The sequence below is a fragment of the Vipera berus genome (assembly GCF_964194415.1).
Source record: "Vipera berus genome assembly, chromosome: 1".
NCBI lineage: Eukaryota > Metazoa > Chordata > Lepidosauria > Squamata > Viperidae > Vipera > Vipera berus.
This window is the reverse complement of record NC_138202.1, coordinates 214,417,682-214,432,697: the sequence shown is the minus strand read 5'-3', so window position 1 is coordinate 214,432,697 and position 15,016 is coordinate 214,417,682. Positions and strand designations below refer to the sequence as shown.

Genomic DNA, 15,016 nt, shown 5'->3' with positions numbered 1-15,016 from the left:
GTTTATTCTTTTCATCAAGATCAGGAGTATCTTGGCTCTTTTATGACTCGTGGACTTCAACTCCCAGAATTCCTGAGCCAGCATGGCTCAGTATCATTTCTCCTCAGCACAGCTGGCTCAGGAATTCTGGGAGTTGAAGTCCATGAGTCATAAAAGAGCCAAGGTTGCCTACCCCTGATCAAGATGAACTGTTGTATTATCTATAGTTGTGCTTGTGTCAGCACCTTGCTCCCACAGAAAGTATCTGTGACACCTCCTGGGTCTCTGTTTCTTTTTTCCCCCTTTGTGGCACGAATCCATCAGGAGAACCATAACAGAAAATTATATGCTAGCAAGCTCATTAAGAAATTATTTACAAGGCTGACACAGCATGTTCTCTACTTCAAATAAGGTTTTTAATGAATTAGCGTAGCACAAGAGAAAATGGAAGCGCAGTCCCCACACTCAGCAAAAGATTTAAAGAAAAATAGAGAGAATAAAAGTGAAATAAATGGAAACAAATAGCCTTAACTGCTCATCTGCATGCAGTTTGTGTCAGCCCCGTAAGCGGAACCAGGCCAAGAACTCAATTCAACAAGAAATCTAAAACTTTTTTTTTTGAGATTGGTTATAATAGCAGACACTTGCAAATCTGATTGTGCTGTAACTCCATCAGCATGAGTTATTGCTGAATGTTATCTTATTTCTCTGGATTTAAAATATGTTTCAGCCACTTTTGCCTAGGTAATGGCTCTTGCATATTTCAATCAAGGTAATCTTCCTTACCCTCTTATCACATTTACTTATCACTCTGAGTTTAATGGGGCCTTTTCCCAAGTAAAGGTGCACAGAATTGCAGCTTAGAATATACATCTTGATTCCAAAATGGTACTTGGAAACCAACATCAACTACATAGAAATTTAGCTGATTTAGAATGTGTGTGTGTGTGTGTGTGTGTGTGTGTGTATTTGTGTATGTGTATCTGCTTGTGTCAGCTTCTTCTTTTTAAAAAACTGACTTGTTTCTCACAGACAGCTAGAGGAAATTAATAGATATCTACATTAAACAAGAAAATCTGGAATTGTCCAATGCATGGTTCTTTTTGTAATTAATAGCAAACAGATGATAGAACTTCTCAACATAAATTAATAAGCAAAAATGTATTCTGGCTAAACCAATAGAAATTCCTGGGCAAGGCATCAATCAGGTTTATTTAAAGAAAGACTTAAAATTAACCAGTCCTGTTAATCAATTTAGGACAAAATTTCTTATTGTAACTTGAAACAGGAATCTATCCCTAAAAAGCAAGTAATTGCTAGCTCAGCAATTAGAAAAACAAAATCAAATTCCAGCAGCAGATTAAAAATACAATCAAGGAAATATCTAACTTGTACAGTGTGCAGAATAGTACTTTTAAATATGGCTTATTTAATAGGAAGCAACTAGAAACTAAAGTTAGTTCAGTACCAAAAGCTGTATATTAAGATCTTAAGACAATTATATTGTACAAAGTTTGTTTTAAAGTGGTTAGTTTTAAGCCATAACAAATCTGCATGATGATTAATCACACACAGACATCCTTCATAGAAAATATCATTTGCTCCTTTCATTATATTAGAAAAGCATGTGATTAAAGTGATCTATTATTCAAAGAAAACAGACATTGGTCAATGATATGAGCAAAGTTAAACATATGCACAGAAGTGGACATTGTGCCGATGTTTGGACAACCCTGCGTGCTACACAGTGGATTTCCTGTGAAGGAGACATTTAAATCTCACAGCCTGGTCTACAGACATTTGCTCATTCAACATGGCTTCACATGAAGGAAGGATTTTAAAAAGGGACTAACGAAAGCTCAGAAAATGGATTTTGTTAGTGACAGAGTGCCCTCTGCTGTTGGACTTTATGAATAAAATGAAAATGTCTTTCTACCTATTAGCCTGTTTTTCTATGGCTGTTAGTCTGATTTGGTCTAATTAAACAATTAATTCTTCTATATATTCACTAGGTATGTAAATACAAGTTAAAATTTAAAAATAGGTGAGTATATTTTGAAGCATCAGTTTCAAACATCAGAGTACATTTTTAAACATCAGACTATGTTCACATGATAGTGATTATAGGGTAGATATCTATCATGCAGTTCTATATGAATCTACTCTAAAATAAATCCCAGGGATTACAGTAGGAGTTATTATTAATTATTTGTAGGAACCATTGTTGCTGAAACAATTCCTTTGGTCCTCATGTATTTCTGACTCACACATTATACTAAGTCATGGATTTTTAACTGCAGGCTAATGAAAAGCACCTGTTAGCTAAGGTTCACCCAACAGACCATGGGTGTCAAATTGGCGGCCCGCAGACCAGATGCCTCACACGCAGGCCACACCCACCCTGGTTCCGCAAAGGCAAAAAACATCATGATACAATACGTCATGTGACGCGATTGAGTGCAATAGATTAAACCAAAATCAGGTAGGTTAATCACCTACTTTAATTCCTCTACCCTGACTTTGTGTAACTTTCAATATATGAAGTATTTTACTGGGTTTCTATATGACAAAATCTTCCAACAAACTTGATGAGATTAAAAAAAATGGCAAGACAGATCATCAAAATAATGAAAGTTAACTCCAAGTATAGTGAAGGAATTTGGAGGGACATTGTTACGGATTATTATCTTCCCATTTTCAATGTAGGACTGGAATAGATTTAAATGACATAAGGCATGTCCAAATCTTACTCCAGGTCCACAAATGGAGTTTACTAGTTAACTATGAATGCATGTGAACCAAGCCACATTATAGCTTAAGTCTTAATCTTTATCTGTATATCAGGCTGCTGTATCTTACTCAACATTCCATGGTTAAAACATTCTAGAGTACAATGGATGAACTAGTCATCAATTCTCCTAAAAGAACAGCATTCAAGTACAATACAACTTTTTGGGTAAAGCTTATAAATACAATGATATAATGTCCTTTTTAATTTGTGTAATTTAAGATGGAAAGCTGAATGAGCGGTCACACATAATATTATCATTTGTGTTTCTTGGTAAGCTTGTAAGAGTAATTAATTCTTCAAATTCTCCTTAATCCCAGCCAATTTTTTGATACAGTTAGGAAGAGAAAAAGGCAAAAGACTGATCAAGAAATCTCCACATATACTTTTGTTTTAAGAGAATATTCTAGATTTTGGATTTACCATAGGAGGAATCAAGGTCACAAGAGTTCAGGAACCCACTTGCGTATATAGTTGATTTGGGGCTAGTTAGCATCTTTCTGTGTAACACTTCTGAAAGGATTAGTGGGGGTGAGAATAAAATGAGAAAATGCCCTCAAGTGTGCTATACTCAACTTGCAAAGAAAGGAATTATACAAATGTGGTAATTAAGAAACAACGTAAACATAAGAATTACTCATTCATTACTGAATCTGTTCAGCTTATAACAAAAATCTAATGAACATTTGTGTTTAAATTAAAACTTCATAATAATGTTTAATAATTTATTAAAATTTAAAATATATTATTTTTATGGTAATTTATTTTTCGTTCAGTTCTATTAACTGCATAAAAATGATGATAGACAGGCAATCTGTAGCTGTGAAGATCATTGTCCTGGTGCCTTTATCATATTTGTGGAGTTTGATGTAATTGAACATTTACATTGAAGTCATTTAACTGGGATGAAATCCCATAAATATAAACGAAATGCAGGCATTCACAGTGGACACAAAGTGGGTGTTATTTAAGACCCAATTCCCTCAACATAAAAGTAAGCTAAATCCCAAATCAATTTAAAAGCCTTATTGTTGCTGGGATAAGCTTGTCATTAGAAGATTTGACCACTAAGTGGCAATCTTAGCTTGCTAAAGTAAAAAGCAAAAACTTAAAATCTCCACCCACTCCAGCAGCGCATTGCAGATATTTGATCTTGGAACAAAAATTTGGTGGCAACTCAGACCACCAATCACAGACAAAGATAAAGGCTGGAATTTATGATATGCTATAATTAAACTGAAAAATTAGCAGGAATAGATTTTTTTAAAAAATATTGTCAATAGGAATAAGGGATGAAAAAAACAAGACAAGGAAATCCTGGTAAGACTGGCTTCAGGAATGCTTCCCAACCCTTTTACCAGCAATGGCCATAGGAGATGCCTGTATTTTCTTTTGTGTCACAACGTAATATGGGGTGCGGGCAGGTGTGCATGTGTGCATTCACATTTTCTCCTAGGGACTAATCAGTGTCTGTAACATACTCTTGTATCTGTTTGTCCGCAACAGTATAATCAATGTGGGTTCCTTTCTGGGTTGTGTGCATGTGGGGATGTGTCTGCGCTCTGTCCCCATGTTGTGTTGTCTTTGTGAACATGTGCCCTGAAGGCATAGGATCAGCTGTTTGGGAATGGTGAGGAGGAGGTGCTCAGAATGTCAGCAACATTCTGAGCCACTAAAGGTAGTGACCATTTGGAAATTACGATGGACTTCCAAAAGCTACTTACAACATGGTTCCAAAGTTACATGGCTATATTTTGGGCACTCGGCAACCGGACTGCATTTACAACTGTTTGTAATATCACATGGTTACATGACCGCGATTTGCAACATTTTTGCCAAAATAAATGGCATTTACTTCTAGTTTTTGACACCCCATGGCAAACGACGAGTTTGCTTAATGACCGCCGTGTTTGCTTAACAGCTATGGTGCTTGCTTGATGACTGTCACAAAAAATGGTCATCAAATCGGGTTGGTCACCTGGGTGACCTGCTTTACAATTGTAATGGGCAGGCACCATTGCATTTGTAAGTCACAGATTACCTGCACAACACTGCCAATCTCTGAAGGAATTGTTCAGAATGTATCTATTTATTAACTACCGTATGTCTGGTGAGAATAAAGATCCAGATTTGTTCATTTTGCACAGCAGAAAAGCCAAATTGTTTGGCTTTTCTTTCTCTTAATGAGCTATGAACAAGATTTTGTTGTCCAAACTAGCCCTGAAATTTTTTAATAAAGTATTTCATGCACACATAAAAACATATAGCTGAACTATTAAACAACTTCTAGATATAGAAATAGGAAGTCCCAGAGTCACATGTATTTCTAAAGCTTTCAGGTGGTGGCGGTGGCACTGGACTTCCCCTACCACTTTGAAAAGGGTGGTACAGTTTCCTATCCTTTTTAGATAGATAAGTATGGAAACTGTAGCATAAATACTATGATAATTCTCCACCCCCAAAAAAGTTCCCAGCAATCACTGCTCTTCTGAAACAGAATCTCACCCACAGTGGTTCTTATTATTTCCAAAACTTATCCTACACTAACTCATAATCAGTATTTTTTTATAAAAATTTAAGAACCATGTTGGTTCAGCCAAATGCATATTTATTCCAGCATATTGTTCCAGAAACGATCAAGATTCAAATGAATCGGGTAAATCCACACAAAAAAAGACATGAATGTAATAGTGTCCTTTTGCCTGATTTCCCTAGTAATGTATTAACTGTGCCTCATGGGCAAAATATGGGATGTAAATAATAAAAATAAGACATTTCTTCTGATACTGGAGAAAATACATAATATCATTTGTAGTAGCCAAAATTAATTCATGAAAGACAAACCTATCATACTTTATTTAAAGCCACCCAACTTGATTGCTATTATGAATAGAATAGAATAGAATAGAATAGAATGGAATGGAATGGAATGGAATGGAATGGAATGGAATGCTGGAAGGGACCTTGGAGGTCTTCTAGTCCAACCCCCTGCTCAGGCAGGAAACCTATACCATTTCAGACAAATGGTTGTCCTTCTTAAAAACTTCCAGTGTTAGAGCATTCACAACTTCTGGAGGCAGGTTGTTCCACTGACTAATTGTTCTAACTGTCAGGAAATTTCTCCTTAGTTCTAGGTTGCTTCTCTCTTTGATTAGTTTCCATTCATTGCTTCTTGTCCTGCCTTCAGGTGCTCTTCTTTGTGGCCACCCCTGAGATATTGGAACACTGCTATCATGTCACCCCTCGTCCTTCTCTCCAATTCCAGTTCCAGCAACTATTCTTTATGTGTTAGCCTTAAGTCCCTGATCATCTTTGTTGCTCTTCTCTGTATTCTTTCTAGAGTCTCAACATCTTTATTACATCGTGGTGACCAAAACTGGATGCAGTATTCCAAGTGTGGTCTTAGCAAGCATTGTAAAGTGGTATTAACACTTCACGTGATCACGTAACACTTCATTTGATATTTTAGAGTAAGTTATAAAGACCCATCTTTGATTTGTTATGGAGCTTCCACTGTTCATCTTTAATCAGTGACTCAGACTCTAATTATTACTGTATGCAACAGAGATTCCCTTTCTCCACATTTTCCGCACCATGCATGAATTTAAATATTCCATAAAAATGTATTTGTTGTGGTGCAGACTATTATAAAAATAAGAGAGCATGTATAAGTATATCTTTCTACAATTAAGAAAAAGAGTACTATTATTCTACAACTAAGGAAAAAAGAATAGATGAAAACATATACATTTCACATAACTGTATGTTTTAATGATTGTTTCATATATACTGACCATTATTTTAGCAACATGTTTTAGTATTTTATTGTGCTTTACTGTGTCCTGCCAATTTTGCAAATGGGTGGCATAAAAATACTGGAAATAAATAAAATATATAGTCCAATGACTCAAAAATGTATTAATCTTCCCTAAAACCTCAAATTCTGCACTTTCATTTCCTAGCCTGCAATATCATAACAGTAATATAATCCCTTAATAAGTATACTTTGTAGAATTTAGAACCTCTATCAGATACTTCAGTAATAATGGTAGAATAACCACTTACTTAAATTCATAGAATAGCAGATATGTTTCCTCTTTTCTCTAACCAAATGGACAGGAACACACATTCTTGCTTTTCATTAAGTAATTATACTTCCAAAAGGAATATGTCGCACTGAGCCAGATTAAAATTTTCCCAATAATTAAGGACAATTAAGTAATCCAAATTTAAATAATCCATAATCCCTAGGTCAGTTGCCTTGCATTTATTTACAATATCTCTGTAAACAATTCAAATTTGGCCACACCACTGATTTATGTAGAAGAATTAGGATAGTGTTAATTTCAGATTTCTTCCCTAATCTTCAACATAAATGTGTTAGTTGCTTTTTTTTCTTGACATAGACATTTATTGGGTGATGTGCATTATAACCTTAAGATAATTTTCTTGATTGATAATAACACAGTCTAAGGTGCCTTGGTTCAATATTCATGTTTAATGTATATACTGACCTCATTTTAGTGCCTATTTCCTATCAAACTGATGTAAGCAAAATTTATGTAAAAGAACTCTGAAACCTTATGTCTGAATAAGGTTTGGTTAGGAGAACAGGATATTGACACAAGAAAGAATAATACAGGATTGGGAAAGTAGTAATGCTACCCATTTTTCTGCTTCTTTTATATTCATGTGATTTATTCATTATTTCCATCTGGGAAATTGCACAGTTTTATTACCTTTATCAATAAGTTTATTTATTTCATAGTATGCTAACTATATAAGACTTCAATAATTTCAGGTACAGACTTTTGTTAATAACACAATCTAGCTTTCCAATAAGATATTTATGAGCAAATAATGGGAGGCAAAACCTATCAAACACAAGATATAAACTATTAAGTGAATATTGGATTAGGATAAGTATAAAATATAAAGTCATGCTGAAGTCACTTCAGTTATCTGAAATGGATAATTTAGTCAGTTCCTTTTTAGGCATCTGGTTCATATGGTATGTTAATTTATTTTAGAAATCTTGATTTAGAAATGCTTTGTTGTGTGAAGCTTGTGCCATATTAAACTCTTTTATATATATATATATAAATATATATATATACATACATTTTAGCTTATTTTGGAGAAGTCAATGCAGGTAATCCTCGTTTAGCAACCACAATTGGCACCAGTAACACAGTTGTTAAGTGAAGCAGTTACTAACTGAAACACCAACCGTGTTTATGATCTTTACTTCCAGCTTTCATTTGCTTTCTAGACCCATGAAGGTTGTAAGTATGGGTCATAAAAGTTATTTTTTCACCACTGTAGTAACTGCAAATGATTGCTATATGAGGCAGTCACTAATGTATACATGTCAGACAGCACATTTCAGGAATTCGTTTTGCATCTTGCACAAAAACATCAGGTATAATCAACTAATGCTAGAAACTAACATGTTTCACATTAGCTATGGAAGTTTTGACCATGTCAGCAGTATTAATAACATAAACACTTCACTAATTTAAGAACACTGAAGTTATGTATTTTATGAAAATATACTCTTACCATTTTTAATTAGCTAATGATCCAAAATAAGATGCTTTGGCATTATATGTTTTAGGAGGTGTACAACCGAAGTGCTAATAAGTTAAGGAAATTTGAAGAGATCAGGGTTTCTCAATTCATTCACAGCTAAAGACATATTCACTAATATGTACTGTATATATGAAGATATCATTAATTACAGAGAGAACCACATAGAGACAGGACCTAAACCTTTTGAACTGAGGTGTACATTTATACATAAATAAAACTGACTAGATTAAAAAAATATCTAAAAACAATATGCAATTTACACTGATGTACTTGATACAATGACTATTTTCTTACCTGATAATGTATTTCTTTTGAATCAAGTTCTCCAATCTGTAAAATCAGAATTGTACAATCAATTACACCTCATAAGGACTGGAATTGTGTGTGCAGACATAGAAAAACTCTGTTCAAACATTTTATTTGCCTTCATTTTGTATGGTTTCTTATTGAGCTACCAAAATCTTGCTTAATATCAATGTATAGTTCAACATTCATAATCTTTTTTACATTGCATGAAGACATGGATAACAGAGAACGAAGCATCTTGTTTATGGATAGACGCAAAATGTTACATGGAGGTGTGTCTATATATAGAAGAAACCAGACAATAAAGGATTTACTTTGGCCACGTCATGCGTGCAAATTCATTTGGGAAGTCAGTGATGCTAGGAATGGTTAGTGGATCAAGAAGGGGCATGCAAGGATAAAAAAAAATGAACATCCCACACCTGAAAGAAGCTGTGCTTGATAGGGTAGCATGGAGAGCACTTGCCTATAAAATCACCAATCACAACTGAATGGTTAAAATTAACTACCTAAGACAGGGATGTCAAACTGCCGGACCGCAGGCCGGTTGCATCATATGGAGGACGCGCCCACCCCAGCTCCGGCAATGCAAAAGAAGTTGTGATATGTCACGACATTTCACGTGTCGTGGCGAGTTTGACACCTGTGACCTAAGACAATAAAGGGTCATCATTTCAGAGATATTTCTTTACCTAAACAGAGAAACAGAATGAGCAAGGGGGAAAAAAGCAGCGGGGGTGGGTTCAACTTCCAATTTCTTGCTGGCATGATCACAGCTGATCCCCCTTCAGCACCCAAAGGTGGGACTGGTCTACCTAGCATCTAGAGGATCAGAGCATGACTGGTCTACTGCTTCTCCAGGTGACAGCACAGGAGCACTGAAGTGACCACAAATGTTCCAGACAAGCCATGTGTCCCGAATTTTGTACCCATTCTGTAAGTTAGCCCATTTGAGGTACCTTGGTTCAAAAAAAAATGTTGCCTTATGATGCATTATTTCACCCACTTAAAGGTTATAGGTACAAGAGTCTTAGTAGTATATAGAGATTCCCAGAAAAAGTGAGATTAGATCTACTTATAATAGTCATATCTTTAACTGAGCTACTGAATAAGCCACAACTGGTTGGATAAAAACACCTCACTAAAATCAAACAGCTTGCTTATAAACCACAGTCACTAGAATTCACCCAGTGCACTAAGCCCAAATCAACCAGACCAATTAGGGTTCAGTGCAAGGCGTGAGCCTGATCAGGATACATGACTTTAAAATCCATTGCCAATCTGAAAATCAAGCTTGAGACAGTCTGATATTATGACCTATGTTTCTTCCCACTTTCATTTCACAATTTTATTCTCATCACAAAATAGACTACTAGAACTGTAGAGATATTATAAAACCATCTAGTTTTCTTTTCCCTATTTATTCCTAATACTTATAACATTTAATTAAAAGCCATAAAATTAAAGGTACATACTTTGTTTCAATATTATTAAGATGAAATCCAAACTTTTTGCTGGATATTCCAATATTTAAGCAATGGGCATGCTGTGTATCCCTCTACAATCTCAGAGTCCTTCAGATTTAAGTCAGTAAGTGTCATGATGAAGTTTTTACACCAGCATCACTATCACTTCCGAGAATTTAAATAGTTCCAAAAGAGGAAGGGGAAATTTCTATTTTGATACTACTCTTAACTGTTGGTCAGCATTTATTACAGAGGAAGTATATACATATGTAGTAAAACTAGTTAGAAAATAGGGGAAATCTAGAAGAACGTTGATGAGGAAATTGGTGCGTGATTAAAAACTCCATGTTTTTTTCAAATCATTATATGCATTTTGAAAATCATTTCAACTACTAACACTTAAATTTAAATACGGAGAACCAACTATATCTTAGCATCTGTTGACCCTGAATCAAAGTTTCTACACATATATTATATTAAATAAATATAATACATTATATTAAATATAATGTACAATATAATGTAAGTACACCTATACTTACTAAAGGTGTGGTATAAATCAAACAAATAAATTAAAAATAAATTTATAATGCAGCAGCATTATTAATGCTGGGTAGTGTTATGTTTTCATATTTGGTTTCCCACATCCATTTTTAAAAAGACCATCCGTCATAAACATTTATAACATACTCTGTAACAATAGAAAAGGAATGCAAAAAAAAATGTCTGCAGTATATCTAATAAGCCTGACTGCAGAATGAATAATCGAATGAATAATCTGATATCAGCAATTATTTAGGATTATATGAATGAATGATCAGATTAAAAAGGAATTTAAAGATCAATTACCTTAATGACCTTTCCTTAATAATTCAAATGATGATAATGTAGGAAGCTCTAATAATACATTTGTTAAATTGGGACAAGGGACCTATGGCCTCCAGATTTTTAGACTTCTAGATCTCCAGATATCGAAGTCTCATTACCTCAGATATTTATATAGAACTGATAAAAAACTGAATTCTACAGACATCTAGGTGGTTGCTTATCTCCAATTATTTATAATCCTGTATCCTAGTGGGGATCTGTTCACTAGTTTCTTAGTACCTACTAGATTTCTTGCACTTGATGGCTATCTAGCAGGGACTTGTCCAGGCAATTTCTGAGAATGGGACATGATTAAATGAAAGAAGAAAAATCTATCTATCATCTATCTATCTATCTATCTATCTATCTATCTATCTATCTATCTATCTATCTATCTATCTATCTATCTATCTATCTATCCAGGGCTTTTTTTGTCATAGAACGCTCAGAATGGAGTTACGGCACCTTTTTTGGATGAAACCTTGTAGGGTAGGCAAGGTGGGTTGTATGACATGTGTGAGTTCCGGCACCTTTTTCTTTTACAAAAAAAGCACTGTATCTACCTACCTACCCACCCACCCATCCATCCATTCATATCTCTCTCTCAAAAAAGAAAAAAGAAAATTACAACATTGCCTCCTAGAAATTATGCATGGAAACAGCCCAGAACTTTGTATGGAAATACTTAAAAAAAAGAAAGAACACATGGTAAAATGAATACTTGAAGTGGGTAAATCTGAGAAGCATTTTTACCAGTTTGCCTTTTGACAGAGAAGTATTTAATGTTTGGATAAATTTACCAAAGCAGCTATTTGTGAGAGTGCTCATATTATTCTTAATAACTCCTTTTTAGATCATAACACTTACAGCTATACCAATGGTATTTTTTCAGGGAAAATAATTTAATAAAAAAAATCTCCCTCCCAAAGAATATATTCAACTTTGTAAACTCACTTGTTTAAAAATTCTCCAATTTCTTCTGGAGATCTAAGACGAAAAGAAAACCTGCAAATTTAAACAGAATGTTAAGTTATTGTAATTCATTGGTTTAAGGAAATGCACTACAAAAAAGGTAGACTATGTAATTTTATATACCGGTATACATGCTGATAAATACCAGCCAGTATTTAGCATTTGGAAGTCTTTCATCAATGTATAGGCTGATTAAGACATTGGGAATATTCCCTTCCATACAAATTATCTCATGTAGTGTTTTGCAGTTTGACGTTACATTTAGAACATTCTTCCTGTGACATTCTTAAAACTTTCAAGCAAACTTCCTTCTCTTTTTACATATTAAATAGACACTAAGAAAGTATTTTTGAAATACAGAACCAGGATTATAGATGGGCTATTTCCAGTCAAAGGCTCAACCACTAAGCTCAAACATGTTCCGATAATTTACCGGTAGTCATCTCTTGCTCATCATCAGTGATTCAGCTACAGTACTGCTGATTGTTCTCAGAATCACATAGACAAGGTGGAACCACTGAATTCATTTGTTGTCTTGTTGAGTAAACCTTAACCGAAATCAAGAAAAATAAGCGTCCTCCAGACCAACAAACCAGGGCACTTTCTAGGTAAAACTGATCTCCAATGTTTAAACCAGGGGTCTTCAAACGTGGCCCTTTTATGACTTGTGGACTTCATCTCTCAGAATTCCGGGAGTTGAATTCCACAAGTCATAAAAGGGCCAAGTTTGAAGACCCATGCTTTAAAACATCCCAGCAGAGGTACATTAGCACCATTTTGTCTGCCTCCTCTTCCTCCTCCTCCTCCTCATTCCACGCAACTCCAAATGACTCGGGATGGTTCACAGATAGATAACATTAAAAGGAATAAAACCATACAATAATAAACAAGACGACAAGATGACAAGATGACAGAGAAGAGCAAAAAAAACCCACACAACTTAAAGGGGCTTTTCCTGATGGTCCCCCTCCTGCTGGTTTTTCAAAGAGCATTGAAGGGCTAGTTCTTGCTTAGGCTCACCAAAGGCCTAAGCAAGAGCTTCAATGCTCTTCTGAAAAACAGCAAGATGGGGACCATCAGGATCTCATGGGAAACCTCATTCCAGAAGGCAGGCATTGTGCCAGAGAAGGAGTGCTTCCAAGACCCCAACAAATGGCATTGTTTAAGTGAAGACATCTAGTGTGGGCCAAAACACCCCTGGTTGAATCAGCTTGGCTATTATGATGGGGGATAAGCACAATCCTGAATCACACTCAGAAGCAAACTGGCAATGAATACAGTTCATAGGCAGGAGTGTTACATGTTTATGAGGCCTTCCAGGGCAATCCCTGTACAGTGTATTGCAGCAGTGAAGTCATGATTTATTTATTTGGGAATAAAAATATTTTTCCCTCTTATCCAATAAAATGCAAAGTTATTTTACAGTCACTGACAACGAGACAGTTGAAACAGGTAAGTTTTATTTTTCTAATTGTTAGATCCAAAACCAAGAATAACATGTGATTCTTCCAAGATCAGCTTCTTTATTGTTTTTAGAATAGACAGAGCTGGAAGGGACCTTGGAGGTCTTCTAGTGCAGCCCCTTGCTCAAGCAGGAGGACCTATACCATCTCAGACAGGTGATTGTCCAGTCTCTTTTTAAAAATCTCCAGTGATGGAGTGCCCACGATTTCTGGAGGCAAGCTGTTCCACTGGTTGATTGTCCTCACTGTCAGGAAGTTTCTCCTTAATTCCAGGTCGCTTCTCTCTTTGATCAGTTGCCAACCACTGTTTCTCATCCTTTTGATACTCATGAACAAACTTTTGAGAGAAAAAGGACTCTACTATCTGCATATACTCTGTAAACTATTAGGGAGGGACTGTCTTCATCCTTTCTCTCACAGGTGACATACAGACTGAGTTGCTTCTTACTCCTCTGGAATACACTCCATCCTTCCTGAAAATCCACTGTATATTCCATTACACTCACCTTCCTAGGGTGGTAGAGAAATGTCTCAAATTCAGAGTCAACCACCAATTACGTCAATACATTACTTTTTGTGGACTTCCTTTCAAACCAAGAATATTTTAATCATTTAAATACCACAGCAATCACTTGTTCTTCTAGATCAGGGGTGTCAAACTCGCAACGTCACATGACGTGTCGCAACGTATTGTGACTTTTTTTGCCATTGCCGGCAAAAATGGGGTGGACGCAGTTTCGCTGATACAACCGGCCTGCGGGCCGGCAGTTGGACACCCATGCTCTAGATCAGGACTTTTCAACCTTTTCACCCATTGTACAACTTTTAGGATATGGCAACATCTGAGTACCACCAGTCGCCTAGCAAGGTGTCAAAAACTTGATGACCAAAAGAAAAAAAAGTGATGAAGTATAGGTAGTCCTCGACTTACAACAGTTCGTTTAGTGACTGTTCGAAGTTACAATGGCACTGAAAAAAGTGCCCCCCAAGCCACAGCCGAGCAAGACACCTGCCTGCTCGCCTGGCGGTGCTTTTCCTCTTTTCTGAGGTTTTCATTGTTGTAAGCATTTCTGTTGAGGATTGGCTGCGGGGGTGGGGTGGGGAGTGTTTGGTTTTTATCCCCTCCCAGTCTGCTGGGAGGTTGCAGCAGGTTTTGGTCACTTCACATGACCCTGGGACACTGTGACCATCATAAATATGAATCAGTTGCTAAGCATCTGAATGTAAATCACAAACCCTGGAGATGCTGCAACATTCCAGCTGATCGGTGCTTCTTCTGGGCTCAGCAGAAGCACCGGGATCAGTGCCGAGCTCCAGCTGGAGCCTAGCTCTGATCCTGGCGCTTCCACTGAGCCCTGACAGCCCCAAAGAAGCGATGATCCTGGGGCTTCCGCTGAGCCCTGACAGCCCTGCAGCTCTAGCCATCTCGTTCAGGCTTGTGTGGTGCTGCCATTCCCCTCCCCCGCTACCACTTTTCTAGGATGGTCGTGTACCCCCTGCCAGGTGCCAATGTACCACAGGTGGTACCCGTACCACTGGTTGAAAAGCCCTGCTCTAGATGACCCAAATCTTCATATTATGCA

At 36.3% G+C, this 15,016-nt stretch overlaps 1 protein-coding gene across 3 annotated transcripts in view; it reads right to left on the bottom strand.

Moving 5' to 3' along the window:
* CYRIA (CYFIP related Rac1 interactor A) overlaps nt 1-15,016 on the bottom strand; it is a gene marked incomplete at its 5' end in the record, with an annotated part of 97,036 nt that overhangs the window by 35,167 nt on the left and 46,853 nt on the right. For 2 of the 3 annotated variants that reach the window (XM_081345014.1, XM_081345015.1), the window contains 2 exons: nt 8,654-8,689; nt 11,953-12,003. Of the gene's footprint in view, nt 1-8,653; nt 8,690-10,140; nt 10,278-11,952; nt 12,004-15,016 lie in introns of those variants that run through there. The other variant, XM_081345016.1, reaches the window with a different exon arrangement.